This window comes from Drosophila mojavensis, unplaced genomic scaffold (assembly GCF_018153725.1).
Source record: "Drosophila mojavensis isolate 15081-1352.22 unplaced genomic scaffold, ASM1815372v1 contig_28, whole genome shotgun sequence".
NCBI classification, from domain to species: Eukaryota; Metazoa; Arthropoda; class Insecta; order Diptera; family Drosophilidae; genus Drosophila; species Drosophila mojavensis.
In genome coordinates, this window is record NW_025318825.1 from 159,372 (window position 1) to 179,087 (window position 19,716).

A 19,716-nucleotide genomic window follows, 5' to 3' on the forward strand; every position below is an offset into this window, starting at 1 on the left:
GAGTGTTAAGAAGCTTACCTGCAATGAGAAAAATTAAAGAAATCAACTAATTAATAACAATATAACAACTAGCAACAATTTAAAATATACACTTACCTGCAAAACGGCCAAAAATTCGAAGAAGATGATTGACGACGCTTCTATCTGCGCCTAGAGATGTTAATAAGCTTACCTGCAATGAGAAAAATTAAAAAAATCATCTAATTAATAACAATATTAGAGCTAGCAAAAACTTAAAATATACACTTACCTGCAAAACGGCAAAAAACTCGACGAGGATGACCAATGACGTTCCTATCTGCCCCTAGAGATGTTAATAAACTTACCTGCAATGAGAAAAATTAAAAAAATCATCTAATTAATAACAATATTAGAGCTAGCAAAAACTTAATATATACACTTACCTGCAAAACGGCCAAAAACTCGACGAGGATGACCAATGACGTTCCTATCTGCCCCTAGAGATGTTAATGAGAAAAATTAAAACAATCATCTAATTAATAACAATATTAAAACTAGCAAAAATGTAAAATATACACTTACCTGCCAAACCGAAGAAGATGATTGACGACGCTTCTATCTGCGCCTAGAGATGTTAATAAGCTTACCTGCAATGAGAACAATTAAAAAAAATCATCTAATTAATAACAATATAAAAACTAGCAAAAATGTAAAATATACACTTACCTGCCAAACCGCCAAAAATTCGAAGAAGATGATTGACGACGCTTCTATCTGCGCCTAGAGATGTTAATAAACTTACCTGCAATGAGAAAAATTAAAAAAAAATCATCTAATTAATAACAATATTAAAACTAGCAAAAATGTAAAATATACACTTACCTTCAAAACGGCCAAAAATTCGACGAGGATGATTGACGACGCTTCTATCTGCGCCTAGAGATGTTAATAAGCTTACCTGCAATGAGAACAATTAAAAAAAATCATCAATTAATAACAATATAAAAACTAGCAACATTTTAAAATATACACTTACCTGCAAAACGGCCAAAAGCTCGACGAGGATGACCAATGACGTTCCTATCTGCCCCTAGAGATGTTAATAAACTTACCTGCAATGAGAAAAATTAAAAAAAATCATCTAATTAATAACAATATTAGAACTAGCAAAAATTTAAAATATACACTTACCTGCAAAACGGACAAAAATTCGACGAGGATGATTGACGACGCTTCTATCTGCCGCTAGAGATGCTAATAAACTTACCTGCAATGAGAAAAATGAAAAAAAATCATCTAATTAATAACAATATTAGAGCTAGCAAAAATTTAAAATATACACTTACCTGCAAAACGGCATAAAATTCGACGAGGATGATTGACGACGCTTCTATCGTCCCGTAGAGTGTTAAGAAGCTTACCTGCAATGAGAAAAATTAAAAAAATCATCTAATTAATAACAATATAAAAACTAGCAACAATTTAAAATATACACTTACCTGCAAAACGGCCAAAAATTCGAAGAAGATGATTGACGACTATCTGCGCCTAGAGATGTTAATAAGCTTACCTGCAATGAGAACAATTTAAAAAAAAATCATCTAATTAATAACAATATAAAAACTAGCAAAAATTTAAAATATACACTTACCTGCAAAACGGCATAAAATTCGACGAGGATGATTGACGACGCTTCTATCTGCCCCTAGAGTGTTAAGAAGCTTACCTGCAATGAGGAAAATTAAAAAAATCATCTAATTAATAACAATATTAGAGCTAGCAAAAATGTAAAATATACACTTACCTGCAAAACGGCTAAAAATTCGAAGAAAATGATTGACGACGCTTCTATCTGCGCCTAGAGATGTTAATAAACTTACCTGCAATGAGAACAATTTAAAAAAATCATCTAATTAATAACAATATAAAAACTAGCAAAAATTTAAAATATACACTTACCTGCAAAACGGCCAAAAACTCGACGAGGATGATTGACGACGCTTCTATCTGCGCCTAGAGATGTTAATCAGCTTACCTGCAATGAGAAAAAATTAAAAAAATCATCTAATTAATAACAATATTAGAGCTAGCAAAAATTTAAAATATACACTTACCTGCAAAACGGCCAAAAACTCGACGAAGATGATTGACGACGCTTCTATCTGCGCCTAGAGATGTTAATAAGCTTACCTGCAATGAGAAAAATTAAAAAAAATCATCTAATTAATAACAATATAAAAACTAGCAAAAATTTAAAATATACACTTACCTGCAAAACGGCCAAAAACTCGACGAGGATGACCAATGACGTTCCTATCTGCCCCTAGAGATGTTAATAAACTTTCCTGCAATGAGAAAAATGAAAAAAATCATCTAATTAATAACAATATTAGAGCTAGCAAAAATTTAAAATATACACTTACCTGCAAAACGGCATAAAATTCGACGAGGATGATTGACGACGCTTCTATCTGCCCCTAGAGTGTTAAGAAGCTTACCTGCAATGAGAAAAATTAAAGAAATCAACTAATTAATAACAATATAACAACTAGCAACAATTTAAAATATACACTTACCTGCAAAACGGCCAAAAATTCGAAGAAGATGATTGACGACGCTTCTATCTGCGCCTAGAGATGTTAATAAGCTTACCTGCAATGAGAAAAATTAAAAAAATCATCTAATTAATAACAATATTAGAGCTAGCAAAAACTTAAAATATACACTTACCTGCAAAACGGCAAAAAACTCGACGAGGATGACCAATGACGTTCCTATCTGCCCCTAGAGATGTTAATAAACTTACCTGCAATGAGAAAAATTAAAAAAATCATCTAATTAATAACAATATTAGAGCTAGCAAAAACTTAATATATACACTTACCTGCAAAACGGCCAAAAACTCGACGAGGATGACCAATGACGTTCCTATCTGCCCCTAGAGATGTTAATGAGAAAAATTAAAACAATCATCTAATTAATAACAATATTAGAGCTAGCAAAAATGTAAAATATACACTTACCTGCAAAACGGCTAAAAATTCGAAGAAGATGATTGACGACGCTTCTATCTGCGCCTAGAGATGTTAATAAACTTACCTGCAATGAGAACAATTTAAAAAAATCATCTAATTAATAACAATATAAAAACTAGCAAAAATTTAAAATATACACTTACCTGCAAAACGGCCAAAAACTCGACGAGGATGATTGACGACGCTTCTATCTGCGCCTAGAGATGTTAATCAGCTTACCTGCAATGAGAAAAATTAAAAAAATCATCTAATTAATAACAATATTAGAGCTAGCAAAAATTTAAAATATACACTTACCTGCAAAACGGCCAAAAACTCGACGAAGATGATTGACGACGCTTCTATCTGCGCCTAGAGATGTTAATAAGCTTACCTGCAATGAGAAAAATTAAAAAAAATCATCTAATTAATAACAATATAAAAACTAGCAAAAATTTAAAATATACACTTACCTGCAAAACGGCCAAAAACTCGACGAGGATGACCAATGACGTTCCTATCTGCCCCTAGAGATGTTAATAAACTTTCCTGCAATGAGAAAAATGAAAAAAATCATCTAATTAATAACAATATTAGAGCTAGCAAAAATTTAAAATATACACTTACCTGCAAAACGGCATAAAATTCGACGAGAATGATTGACGACGCTTCTATCTGCCCCTAGAGTGTTAAGAAGCTTACCTGCAATGAGAAAAATTAAAGAAATCAACTAATTAATAACAATATAACAACTAGCAACAATTTAAAATATACACTTACCTGCAAAACGGCCAAAAATTCGAAGAAGATGATTGACGACGCTTCTATCTGCGCCTAGAGATGTTAATAAGCTTACCTGCAATGAGAAAAATTAAAAAAATCATCTAATTAATAACAATATTAGAGCTAGCAAAAACTTAAAATATACACTTACCTGCAAAACGGCAAAAAACTCGACGAGGATGACCAATGACGTTCCTATCTGCCCCTGAAGATGTTAATAAACTTACCTGCAATGAGAAAAATTAAAAAAATCATCTAATTAATAACAATATTAGAGCTAGCAAAAACTTAATATATACACTTACCTGCAAAACGGCCAAAAACTCGACGAGGATGACCAATGACGTTCCTATCTGCCCCTAGAGATGTTAATGAGAAAAATTAAAACAATCATCTAATTAATAACAATATTAAAACTAGCAAAAATGTAAAATATACACTTACCTGCCAAACCGAAGAAGATGATTGACGACGCTTCTATCTGCGCCTAGAGATGTTAATAAGCTTACCTGCAATGAGAACAATTAAAAAAAATCATCTAATTAATAACAATATAAAAACTAGCAAAAATTTAAAATATACACTTACCTGCCAAACCGCCAAAAATTCGAAGAAGATGATTGACGACGCTTCTATCTGCGCCTAGAGATGTTAATAAACTTACCTGCAATGAGAAAAATTAAAAAAAAAATCATCTAATTAATAACAATATTAAAACTAGCAAAAATGTAAAAATATACACTTACCTTCAAAACGGCCAAAAATTCGACGAGGATGATTGACGACGCTTCTATCTGCGCCTAGAGATGTTAATAAGCTTACCTGCAATGAGAACAATTAAAAAAAATCATCAATTAATAACAATATAAAAACTAGCAACATTTTAAAATATACACTTACCTGCAAAACGGCCAAAAGCTCGACGAGGATGACCAATGACGTTCCTATCTGCCCCTAGAGATGTTAATAAACTTACCTGCAATGAGAAAAATTAAAAAAATCATCTAATTAATAACAATATTAGAACTAGCAAAAATTTAAAATATACACTTACCTGCAAAACGGCATAAAATTCGACGAGGATGATTGACGACGCTTCTATCGTCCCGTAGAGTGTTAAGAAGCTTACCTGCAATGAGAAAAATTAAAAAAATCATCTAATTAATAACAATATAAAAACTAGCAACAATTTAAAATATACACTTACCTGCAAAACGGCCAAAAATTCGAAGAAGATGATTGACGACTATCTGCGCCTAGAGATGTTAATAAACTTACCTGCAATGAGAACAATTTAAAAAAAATCATCTAATTAATAACAATATAAAAACTAGCAAACATTTAAAATATACACTTACCTGCAAAACGGCCAAAAACTCGACGAGGATGACCAATGACGTTCCTATCTGCCCCTAGAGATGTTAATAAACTTTCCTGCAATGAGAAAAATTAAAAAAATCATCTAATTAATAACAATATAAAAACTAGCAACAATTTAAAATATACACTTACCTGCAAAACGGCCAAAAATTCGAAGAAAATGATTGACGACGCTTCTATCTGCGCCTAGAGATGTTAATAAACTTACCTGCAATGAGAACAATTTAAAAAAAATCATCTAATTAATAACAATATAAAAACTAGCAAACATTTAAAATATACACTTACCTGCAAAACGGCCAAAAACTCGACGAGGATGACCAATGACGTTCCTATCTGCCCCTAGAGATGTTAATAAACTTACCTGCAATGAGAAAAATTAAAAAAAAAATCATCTAATTAATGACAATATAAAAACTAGCAAAAATGTAAAATATACACTTACCTGCAAAACGGCCAAAAATTCGACGAGGATGATTGACGACGCTTCTATCTGCGCCTAGAGATGTTAATAAGCTTACCTGCAATAAGAAAAAATTAAAAAAATCATCTAATGAATAACAATATAAAAACTAGCAAAAATTTAAAATATACACTTACCTGCAAAACGGCTAAAAATTTGAAGAAGATGATTGACGACGCTTCTATCTGCGCCTAGAGATGTTAATAAACTTTCCTGCAATGAGAAAAATTAAAAAAATCATCTAATTAATAACAATATTAGAGCTAGCAAAAATTTAAAATATACACTTACCTGCAAAACGGCCAAAAACTCGACGAAGATGATTGACGACGCTTCTATCTGCGCCTAGAGATGTTAATAAGCTTACCTGCAATGAGAAAAATTAAAAAAAATCATCTAATTAATAACAATATAAAAACTAGCAAAAATTTAAAATATACACTTACCTGCAAAACGGCCAAAAAACTCGACGAGGATGACCAATGACGTTCCTATCTGCCCCTAGAGATGTTAATAAACTTTCCTGCAATGAGAAAAATGAAAAAATCATCTAATTAATAACAATATTAGAGCTAGCAAAAATTTAAAATATACACTTACCTGCAAAACGGCATAAAATTCGACGAGAATGATTGACGACGCTTCTATCTGCCCCTAGAGTGTTAAGAAGCTTACCTGCAATGAGAAAAATTAAAGAAATCAACTAATTAATAACAATATAACAACTAGCAACAATTTAAAATATACACTTACCTGCAAAACGGCCAAAAATTCGAAGAAGATGATTGACGACGCTTCTATCTGCGCCTAGAGATGTTAATAAGCTTACCTGCAATGAGAAAAATTAAAAAAATCATCTAATTAATAACAATATTAGAGCTAGCAAAAACTTAAAATATACACTTACCTGCAAAACGGCAAAAAACTCGACGAGGATGACCAATGACGTTCCTATCTGCCCCTGAAGATGTTAATAAACTTACCTGCAATGAGAAAAATTAAAAAAATCATCTAATTAATAACAATATTAGAGCTAGCAAAAACTTAATATATACACTTACCTGCAAAACGGCCAAAAACTCGACGAGGATGACCAATGACGTTCCTATCTGCCCCTAGAGATGTTAATGAGAAAAATTAAAACAATCATCTAATTAATAACAATATTAAAACTAGCAAAAATGTAAAATATACACTTACCTGCCAAACCGAAGAAGATGATTGACGACGCTTCTATCTGCGCCTAGAGATGTTAATAAGCTTACCTGCAATGAGAACAATTAAAAAAAATCATCTAATTAATAACAATATAAAAACTAGCAAAAATTTAAAATATACACTTACCTGCCAAACCGCCAAAAATTCGAAGAAGATGATTGACGACGCTTCTATCTGCGCCTAGAGATGTTAATAAACTTACCTGCAATGAGAAAAATTAAAAAAAAAATCATCTAATTAATAACAATATTAAAACTAGCAAAAATGTAAAATATACACTTACCTTCAAAACGGCCAAAAATTCGACGAGGATGATTGACGACGCTTCTATCTGCGCCTAGAGATGTTAATAAGCTTACCTGCAATGAGAACAATTAAAAAAAATCATCAATTAATAACAATATAAAAACTAGCAACATTTTAAAATATACACTTACCTGCAAAACGGCCAAAAGCTCGACGAGGATGACCAATGACGTTCCTATCTGCCCCTAGAGATGTTAATAAACTTACCTGCAATGAGAAAAATTAAAAAAATCATCTAATTAATAACAATATTAGAACTAGCAAAAATTTAAAATATACACTTACCTGCAAAACGGCATAAAATTCGACGAGGATGATTGACGACGCTTCTATCGTCCCGTAGAGTGTTAAGAAGCTTACCTGCAATGAGAAAAATTAAAAAAATCATCTAATTAATAACAATATAAAAACTAGCAACAATTTAAAATATACACTTACCTGCAAAACGGCCAAAAATTCGAAGAAGATGATTGACGACTATCTGCGCCTAGAGATGTTAATAAGCTTACCTGCAATGAGAACAATTTAAAAAAAATCATCTAATTAATAACAATATAAAAACTAGCAAAATTTAAAATATACACTTACCTGCAAAACGGCCAAAAACTCGACGAGGATGACCAATGACGTTCCTATCTGCCCCTAGAGATGTTAATAAACTTTCCTGCAATGAGAAAAATTAAAAAAATCATCTAATTAATAACAATATAAAAACTAGCAACAATTTAAAATATACACTTACCTGCAAAACGGCCAAAAATTCGAAGAAAATGATTGACGACGCTTCTATCTGCGCCTAGAGATGTTAATAAACTTACCTGCAATGAGAACAATTTAAAAAAAATCATCTAATTAATAACAATATAAAAACTAGCAAACATTTAAAATATACACTTACCTGCAAAACGGCCAAAAAATCGACGAGGATGACCAATGACGATACTATCTGCCCCTAGAGATGTTAATAAACTTACCTGCAATGAGAAAAATTAAAAAAAAATCATCTAATTAATGACAATATAAAAACTAGCAAAAATGTAAAATATACACTTACCTGCAAAACGGCCAAAAATTCGACGAGGATGATTGACGACGCTTCTATCTGCGCCTAGAGATGTTAATAAGCTTACCTGCAATAAGAAAAAATTAAAAAAATCATCTAATGAATAACAATATAAAAACTAGCAAAAATTTAAAATATACACTTACCTGCAAAACGGCTAAAAATTTGAAGAAGATGATTGACGACGCTTCTATCTGCGCCTAGAGATGTTAATAAACTTTCCTGCAATGAGAAAAATTAAAAAAATCATCTATTTAATAACAATATTAGAACTAGCAAAAATTTAAAATATACACTTACCTGCAAAACGGACAAAAATTCGACGAGGATGATTGACGACGCTTCTATCTGCCGCTAGAGTGTTAAGAAGCTTACCTGCAATGAGAAAAATGAAAAAAATCATCTAATTAATAACAATATTAGAGCTAGCAAAAATTTAAAATATACACTTACCTGCAAAACGGCCAAAAAACTCGACGAGGATGACCAATGACGTTCCTATCTGCCCCTAGAGATGTTAATAAACTTACCTGCAATGAGAAAAATTAAAAAAAAAAAATCATCTTATTAATAACAATATTAAAACTAGCAAAAATTTAAAATATACACTTACCTGCAAAAAGGCAAAAAAATTCGACGAGGATGATTGACGACGCTTCTATCTGCCCCTAGAGATGTTAATAAGCTTACCTGCAATGAGAAAAAATAAAAAAAATCATCTAATTAATAACAATATAAAAACAAGTAAGAACGTTGCAGTCGGGCGTTACCGACTGCGGAATACTCATTCACATCCCATCAACAATTTAGTAGTTAAGTTTCGCTCTAATACTGTAGAATATACAGGTTTTTCCGATTTGCCACGCCCGAACTGGGCGTAGATACCTCATTTTTGGTCAGTTTTTAGAAAGAGATAACGGTACCCTAACTGCAAAGTTTGAATGCTTACCCTCAAAAAATGTGAAAATTACAGGGTATTTTTCGATATGCCACGCCCCTAAAGAGGCGTAAAAATTATTTTTGGGGAATCGATAGAGGAGGCTACCAGTAACTCAACTATCCAAATTTGAAGCTTCTAGCTATTATACTTTAGGAGATATAAACTTTTGCGGTTTGCCACGCCCCCTGAGGGCGGACATATATCCGACAAAACTTTTTGGTCTTGGGTGATCAGTCCGAGTATATATACAAAATTTGAGGTCTCTGCCATCAATAGTGTCCAAAATATAGGAGAATTTAAAAAATCACTATATCTTCAGGTCCGATTTACCACGCCCCCCAATGGGCGTAGACTTATAATTTTATCTTAAGACTTTATAGAATCATACCATTAGCTGACGTGCAAAATTTCAGCATTCTAGGTTTACAACTTTAGGAGATACAGTTTTATCCGATTTGCCACGCCCCCAATGGGCGTAGATATATCCGCCATAGCTTGTGATCTTGGGTGGTCAACGCGGACCTACATACCAAATTTCAGCTTTCTAGCTCTTTAACTAACATGATTTCTGGTATATCGCAAAATGCATTTTCCGATTTGCCACGCCCCTAGTGGGCGGATCGGGAAAATTTTAACACTTTATAAATCGGAGATATACACGAGTATGTGTTCCAAATTTCAAGTCTCTAGCTTCAATAGCGCCGAAATAGATTGCGTTCATACGGACAGACGGACAGACGGACAGACGGACAGACGGACAGACGGACGGACGGACGGACAGACGGACGGACAGCAAGACGGACATTGCACAAAACCAATATACTGATTCACTTTCGTGAATGAGTATAACAAGTAAGAAGACTCTAGTCGAGACTGCTCGACTAGGAGATACCCTGAACCCTCTAATCTGATATTCTAATCACTCTGCACTTCTTTTCGGCACACGTACATACACACGCACGTATTAGAAAGCGCTCTGCTAACTGCGCAGTAAGCAGCGACTGCGCTTGGGCTGCGCTGCAGTGTGGGCAACATTATAAGAATTTATTTGTTGAATAATTTAATTTCTAGACGTACAATCTTAATGAAACTTTCAGGACGTAATCATATGGTGAAAATGTATGTACATTTTAAAGCACATGTCTCTAGTACTTGAAATACACCTTTAACAAAGGTGAGGGTGAGGGGGTGGATATCGGGGTGGGAGGTAAATTGCAACAAAAACCGAAATTATATAAAATACATATAAGTCTACATTTTAAATTTGGAAGCTCTAGCTCGAAAGGTGTAGGAGATATAATTAAATAACTAGCTTTCGATAAGGTTTTTAATCGATAATAAAATATCGGGAGTAGTTATCGATATATAAAGAAAAACTTGATATGCGCAAGATATACACGGACCAAGGAAAAAAAATTTCAAGTCTCTAGCTCTTATATCTTCTGAGATCGACACGTTCATACATACGGACGGACGGACGGACAGACAGACGGACAGGGCCAAATCGACTCCGCTCGTCGCCCTGATCAAGAATATATGTACTTTGTGGGGTCTGCCGCGCCTCCTTCTGCCTGTTACATACTTTTAACAAAACCATTATACCCTGATTTCCCATTTTCAATGGGTTCAGGGTATAACTAGCAAAAATTTAATATACACTTACCTGCAAAACGGCCAAAAACTCGACGAGGATGACCAATGACGTTCCTATCTGCCCCTAGAGATGTTAATGAGAAAAATTAAAACAATCATCTAATTAATAACAATATTAGAGCTAGCAAAAATTTAAAATATACACTTAGCTGCAAAACGGCATAAAATTCGACGAGGATGATTGACGACGCTTCTATCTGCCCCTAGAGTGTTAAGAAGCTTACCTGCAATGAGAAAAATTAAAAAAATCATCTAATTAATAACAATATAAAAACTAGCAACAATTTAAAATATACACTTACCTGTAAAACGGCCAAAAATTCGAAGAAGATGATTGACGACGCTTCTATCTGCGCCTAGAGATGTTAATAAGCTTACCTGCAATGAAAAAAATTTAAAAAAATTAAAAAAAAAGTTATCTAATTAATAACAATAATAAAACTAGCAAAAATGTAATATATACACTTACCTGCAAAACGGCCAAAAATTCGACGGGGATGATTGACGACGCTTCTATCTGCCCCTAGAGATGTTAATAAGCTTACCTGCAATGAAAAAAATTAAAAAAAAAATCATCTAATTAATAACAATATTAAAACTAGCAAAAATGTAAAATATACACTTACCTGCCAAACCGCCAAAAATTCGAAGAAGATGATTGACGACGCTTCTATCTGCGCCTAGAGATGTTAATAAGCTTACCTGCAATGAGAACAATTAAAAAAATCATCTAATTAATAACAATATAAAAACTAGCAAAAATTTAAAATATACACTTACCTGCAAAACGGCCAAAAACTCGACGAGGATGACCAATGACGTTCCTATCTGCCCCTAGAGATGTTAATAAACTTTCCTGCAATGAGAAAAATTAAAAAAATCATCTAATTAATAACAATATTAGAGCTAGCAAAAATTTAAAATATACACTTAGCTGCAAAACGGCATAAAATTCGACGAGGATGATTGACGACGCTTCTATCTGCCCCTAGAGTGTTAAGAAGCTTACCTGCAATGAGAAAAATTAAAAAAATCATCTAATTAATAACAATATAAAAACTAGCAACAATTTAAAATATACACTTACCTGTAAAACGGCCAAAAATTCGAAGAAGATGATTGACGACGCTTCTATCTGCGCCTAGAGATGTTAATAAGCTTACCTGCAATGAAAAAAATTTTAAAAAATTAAAAAAAAGTTATCTAATTAATAACAATATTAAAACTAGCAAAAATGTAATATATACACTTACCTGCAAAACGGCCAAAAATTCGACGGGGATGATTGACGACGCTTCTATCTGCCCCTAGAGATGTTAATAAGCTTACCTGCAATGAAAAAAATTAAAAAAAAAATCATCTAATTAATAACAATATTAAAACTAGCAAAAATTTAAAATATACACTTACCTGCAAAACGGCAAAAAATTCGATGAAGATGATTGACGACGCTTCTATCTGCCCCTAGAGTGTTAAGAAGCTTACCTGCAATGAGAAAAATTAAAAAAATCATCTAATTAATAACAATATAAAAACTAGCAACAATTTAAAATATACACTTACCTGCAAAACGGCCAAAAATTCGAAGAAGATGATTGACGACGCTTCTATCTGCGCCTAGAGATGTTAATAAGCTTACCTGCAATGAAAAAAATTTAAAAAATTAAAAAAAAGTTATCTAATTAATAACAATATTAAAACTAGCAAAAATGTAATATATACACTTACCTGCAAAACGGCCAAAAATTCGACGGGGATGATTGACGACGCTTCTATCTGCCCCTAGAGATGTTAATAAGCTTACCTGCAATGAAAAAAATTAAAAAAAAAAATCATCTAATTAATAACAATATTAAAACTAGCAAAAATGTAAAATATACACTTACCTGCCAAACCGCCAAAAATTCGAAGAAGATGATTGACGACGCTTCTATCTGCGCCTAGAGATGTTAATAAGCTTACCTGCAATGAGAACAATTAAAAAAATCATCTAATTAATAACAATATAAAAACTAGCAAAAATTTAAAATATACACTTACCTGCAAAACGGCCAAAAACTCGACGAGGATGACCAATGACGTTCCTATCTGCCCCTAGAGATGTTAATAAACTTTCCTGCAATGAGAAAAAATTAAAAAAATCATCTAATTAATAACAATATTAGAGCTAGCAAAAATTTAAAATATACACTTAGCTGCAAAACGGCATAAAATTCGACGAGGATGATTGACGACGCTTCTATCTGCCCCTAGAGTGTTAAGAAGCTTACCTGCAATGAGAAAAATTAAAAAAATCATCTAATTAATAACAATATAAAAACTAGCAACAATTTAAAATATACACTTACCTGTAAAACGGCCAAAAATTCGAAGAAGATGATTGACGACGCTTCTATCTGCGCCTAGAGATGTTAATAAGCTTACCTGCAATGAAAAAAATTTTAAAAAATTAAAAAAAAGTTATCTAATTAATAACAATATTAAAACTAGCAAAAATGTAATATATACACTTACCTGCAAAACGGCCAAAAATTCGACGGGGATGATTGACGACGCTTCTATCTGCCCCTAGAGATGTTAATAAGCTTACCTGCAATGAAAAAAATTAAAAAAAAATCATCTAATTAATAACAATATTAAAACTAGCAAAAATGTAAAATATACACTTACCTGCAAAACGGCAAAAAATTCGATGAAGATGATTGACGACGCTTCTATCTGCCCCTAGAGTGTTAAGAAGCTTACCTGCAATGAGAAAAATTAAAAAAATCATCTAATTAATAACAATATAAAAACTAGCAACAATTTAAAATATACACTTACCTGCAAAACGGCCAAAAATTCGAAGAAGATGATTGACGACGCTTCTATCTGCGCCTAGAGATGTTAATAAGCTTACCTGCAATGAAAAAAAATTAAAAAAAATCATCTAATTAATAACAATATTAAAACTAGCAAAAATGTAATATATACACTTACCTGCAAAACGGCCAAAAATTCGACGGGGATGATTGACGACGCTTCTATCTGCCCCTAGAGATGTTAATAAGCTTACCTGCAATGAAAAAAATTTAAAAAAAATCATCTAATTAATAACAATATTAAAACTAGCAAAAATGTAATATATACACTTACCTGCAAAACGGCCAAAAATTCGATGAAGATGATTGACGACGCTTCTATCTGCCCCTAGAGTGTTAAGAAGCTTACCTGCAATGAGAAAAATTAAAAAAATCATCTAATTAATAACAATATAAAAACTAGCAACAATTTAAAATATACACTTACCTGTAAAACGGCCAAAAATTCGAAGAAGATGATTGACGACGCTTCTATCTGCGCCTAGAGATGTTAATAAGCTTACCTGCAATGAACAAAATTAAAAAAAATTATCTAATTAATAACAATATTAAAACTAGCAAAAATGTAATATATACACTTACCTGCAAAACGGCCAAAAGCTCGACGAGGATGACCAATGACGTTCCTATCTGCCCCTAGAGATGTTAATAAACTTACCTGCAATGAGAAAAATTAAAAAAATCATCTAATTAATAACAATATTAGAACTAGCAAAAATTTAAAATATACACTTACCTGCAAAACGGACAAAAATTCGACGAGGATGATTGACGACGCTTCTATCTGCCGCTAGAGATGCTAATAAGCTTACCTGAAATGAGAAAAATAAAAAGAACTCACAAATTCACAAATTTAAACAACAAACAACAAAACAGAAAACAACACAAAATGCACTTATCTTCAAAACGGCCAAGCATCCACAGAAGACTACCAATTAACGACCCTGAAACAAGAAAAATCAAAAATGAGAAAAAAAAATAAAAACAGCAAATCAATAATATTGAAAAAAAAGGAAAAAATATATATACATAAAATAAAAAAAAAGGAAAAAAATTAAATAAAGCAAAAAAGAAATATAAAAAAAAAAGAAAAAAAAAGAATATATATATATATATATATATATAATTTCATTTTATTATTGCAAAAACAAACAAACAAAGCAAAATAATATTATTTTATTATTGCACCACTAATGAAATATTTCTATTTCTTCTTCACTGCAATTCACACAAATGTACATACTTGATTCTTGATATGTATAATTGTGAGAATAGTTATGCGTATGCAAGCTAATGCATATGCTGTACTCACCCATGCCCACTGCAACAACTGGTCGGCGCCACAGACGGGAGGGGGTCAGACAGCTGGACTGGCTGTTCTTCCCCCCTCTCCAACACTACACTTGACGACGATCAGCAGATGAGAACTGCAGCCCGATACCCCATCCCAATTGGACCCTCATGGATTCCAGCGATTACCTGAAAAGAGAAGAAAAAAAGAGAGAGAATTAGTAAATATTCTATGTAAATTGTATTTATGTTAGCCGTTAAGTCTTGCAGTTTTGTCTTGTTTCGTAGTCATTTGATTTCACATATCACACTTCTGCATGGCGCCTGCGTGTGACCATTGTCGGATAGGTCAATACGCTAAAAAATGTAAATAAATAAATAAAAACTGTAGGCAAATTAGCATAACGTAAGCAGCACAAAACACAAAGCAACTAGGGCATCCGATATGTTATCGGGCCAAGCAACATCGATATCAAAGTGCGATAAATGCAGTAATTTAAATTCAAATATGTTGCTTCGTGAAAGTAATGACTTGAATTAAGTATAAGAGAATTCTGAAAGAGAGAATTTGTAACTGCCGCTTCACGGCAGGCAATTGGCTGGCGCATACTCCACTGCTGACTGTTCGAGTGCGCAGACTTGCCGTTCTGTCCGCCTCGCTGCCGGTGGGCGCGCGCCGCGAAAAGCACTCTGTGCAATAGCTAATACTTAAACTATATATAATTGCGCTCATGTGTGCCGGAGGAGAACACGAGAACACTGGACTGCATGATCTGCTGATCCCCACCGTGCCTGGACGATTGAAGAAATGCTGCAGCTGCTGCCCTTTATATAGGGCGACTGAGACTCAAATTCAAGATCGCACTCAAATTTTGAGCTCGTTGCATTTGAGCTTTAGTTGACCACTGGGAAGACTCTCTGCTGCTCTTCAGTGGCTCAGTCACTCTGTCATTTCGTCGCTCTGTCAGTCAGTCATCCTGTTGTTCAGTGGCTCTGTCACTCTGTCATTTCGTCGCTCTGTCAGTCAGTCATCCTGTTGTTCAGTGACTCAGTCACTCTGTCATTTCGTCGCTCTGTCAGTTAGTTGTACTGTTGTTCAGTGGCTCTGTCACTCTGTCATTTCGCTGTTCTGTCAATCAGTTGTACTGTGGTTCAGTGGCTCTGTCACTCTGTAACTCGGTCATTTTTTCGCTCTGTCAGTCAGTTGTACTGTTGTTCAGTGGCTCTGTCAGTCGGTCATTTCGTTGCTCTGTCAATCAGTTGTACTGTTGTTCAGTGGCTCTGTCACTCTGTCACTCGGTCATTTTGTCGCTCTGTCGGTCAGTTGTACTGTTGTTCAGTGGCTCTGTCGTTTTGTCGATCTGTTGCTCAGTCACTTCTGTCGGTCAGTCGATCCGTTATACACTTCACTTCACTTCACTGGACTGCATGATCTGCTGATCCCCACCGTGTCTGGACGACTGAAGAAATGCTGCAGCTGCTGCCCTTTATATAGGGCGACTGAGACTCAAATTAAAGATCGCACTCAAATTTGGAGCCCGTTGCATTTGAGCTTTAGTTGACCACTGGGATGACTCTCTGCAGCTGCTTTCTAGCTTAGTTTTACTGAAATATAACTGACAAATGATTCAGTTGCTCAGTCACTCTGTCATTTCGTCGCTCTGTCAGTCAGTTGTACTGTTGTTCAGTGACTCTGTCATTTTGTCATTTTGTCGCACTGTCAGTCAGTCGTCCTGTTGTACAGTGGCTCTGTCACTCTGTCATTACGTCGCTCTGTCAGTCAGTCATCCTGTTGTTTAGTGGTTCTGTCACTCTATCATTTCGTCGCTCTTTTATTCAGTTTTATTGTTTTTCAGTGGCTCTGTCATTTTGTCATTTTGTCGCACTGTCAGTCAGTCGTCCTGTTGTACAGTGGCTCTGTCACTCTGTCATTTCGTCGCTCTGTCAGTCAGTCATCCTGTTGTTTAGTGGCTCTGTCACTCTGTCATTTTGTCGCTCTGTCAGTCAGTTGTATTGTTGCTTAGTGGCTCTGTCACTCAGTTATTTTGTCGCTCTGTCAGTCAGTCGTCCTGTTGTTTAGTGGCTCTGTCACTCTGTCATTTCATCGCTCTGTCAGTCAGTTTTATTGATTTTCAGTGGCTTTGTCACTCTGTCATTTCGTCGCTCTTTTAGTCAGTTTTATTGTTTTTCAGTGGCTCAGTCACTCTCTCATTTCGTCGCTCTGTCAGTCAGTCGTCCTGTTGTTCAGTGGCTCTGTCACTCTGTCATTTTGTCGCTCTGTCAGTCAGCTGTATTGTTGTTCAGTGGCTCAGTCACTCTGTCATTTAGTCACTATGTTAGTCAGACGTCCTGTTGTTCAGTGGCTCAGTCCCTCTGTCATTTCGTCGCTCTGTCAGTCAGTCGTCCTGTTGTTCAGTGATTCTGTCAATCTGTCACTCGGTCATTTCGTCGCTCTGTCAGTCAGTCATCCTGTTGTTCAGTGGCTCCGTCACTCTGTCATTTCGTCGCTCTGTCAGTCAGTCGTCCTGTTGTTCAGTGGCTCTGTCACTCTCTCATTTCGTCACTATGTCAGTCAGTTGTATTGTTGTTCAGTGGCTCCGTCACTCAGTCATTTCGTCACTATGTCAGTCAGTTGTATTGTTGTTGTGCTGGCGTCACTATCTACAGCGATGATATGGCCACACACAGAGCCATTGTAGATTTCCATTGTAGATTTCCATCAGAAAGGATATCGAGTGGTAATCAAAAAACTACACCACTCGACACCCTGTGACTGGCTGAGGGTCAAGCTGTCGGAGCTGGGCTTCGTGGTACGTTTCATACGTGCCATGAGGCATCGGTTCACCGGCATGCCACTAAACGTCTTTGAGGTTGAGCTGCAGCCAATGCCCGATGGCAGCCATCTCAAGATATGTGAACTCGATACGATCAGCAATCAACAGGTGCTAGTTGAAAGGCAGGCGAAGGCCATTGATCCGGCCCAGTGCCATCGATGCCAGGCGTTCGGGCACACTAAGAACTACTGTCGACGCCCATACAGATGCATGAAATGTGCCGGCTCTCATGCATCCACTGAGTGCACCAAAGCACGAGATGCACCCGCAAAGTGCTTCAACTGTGGAGGTGCACATGTATGCTGCTATAAAGGCTGCCCTAAATACAAAGAGGCTTGAAATAGGCTACTAGCTGTAAGGTACTTACCGATAAACGAGCTGCAGCAACAGCAACAACAACAACAACAACAGCAACACCAACAACAGCGCCAAGGTCGACCACAGACTGAGCAGCGGCAACAACAACAGCAGCAACCAAAGCTACAACAGCAGCAGCATCGATTGCGACAAAAACAGCAACGCACAAAAGAGACGCCAATAAATCCAGGCACAAAGCGCAAGCTGACATATAGCAGCGTGGTGCATGGATCGTATAAAACAACAAAGCCACTGCCGCAACACCAACAGCAAAACCAGCAACAACAACAACAACTACAACGACAAAGACAGACGCGACGACACCACCAACCCCAAACACCAATCACAAAGCCCACCAACCGCACCACTAACACACAGCGATACTCAATAAACCACAAAGAGAAACGCCCAACAACAACAACAACCGTCTCCAATGGACGTAATCCAGCAGCAAGGCACTTGGCTAGGCTGCAACAGAAGCTAAAGGACGAGCAAGCCAAGTCAAGTAGCCTTGAAGAGCTACTTGAACAAAACAAGGCCATGTTCGAGAGGCTGGAGAAACAAATTGAACAAATTATGACTATAGTTATTACTTTATTGAACTCAAACAAACAAAAACAAGTCATGAATGCAGGTGAGCCAATGCATCAGAGGACTCCAAGGCGCGAAGAGGTTGACCTCCGAGAGCTGATGGACCTCAGCGACGAGTGCGAGGCGGTCTCAGCGATGACGTCATCAAGCTGGCGTACCAGCTCCACAACTACTAGTAAAACTACGCCAACGAGCGTAGCAATGTACTAGGTAGCTTACATCAACATTTGTGATGCCAATAAGCTTACCTGCAATGAGAAAAATTAAAAAAATCATCTAATTAATAACAATATTAGAACAAGCAAAAATTTAAAATATACACTTACCTGCAAAACGGCCAAAAATTCGACGAGGATGATTGACGACGCTTCTATCTGCCCCTAGAGTTGTTAATGAGCTTACCTGCAATGAGAAAAATTTAAAAAAAATCATCTAATTAATAACAATATAAAAACTAGCAAAAATTTAAAATATACACTTACCTGCAAAACGGCCAAAAATTCGACGAGGATGATCTACTATGCTTCTATCTGCCTCTAGAGATGCTAATAAGCTTACCTGAAATGAGAAAAATTAAAAAAAAATCATCTAATTAATAACAATATAAAACACTAGCAAAAATTTAAAATATACACTTACCTGCAAAACGGACAAAAATTCGACGAGGATGATTGACGACGCTTCTATCTGCCCCTAGAGATGTTAATAAGCTTACCTGCAATGAGAAAAATTAAAAAAAAATCATCTAATTAATAACAATATAAAACACTAGCAAAAATTTAAAATATACACTTACCTGCAAAACGGACAAAAATTCGACGAGGATGATTGACGACGCTTCTATCTGCCCCTAGAGATGTTAATAAGCTTACCTGCAATGAAAAAAAATTTAAAAAATCATCTAATTAATAACAATATTAAAACTAGCAAAAATTTAAAATATACACTTACCTGCAAAACGGCCAAAAATTCGACGAGGATGATCTACTATGCTTCTATCTG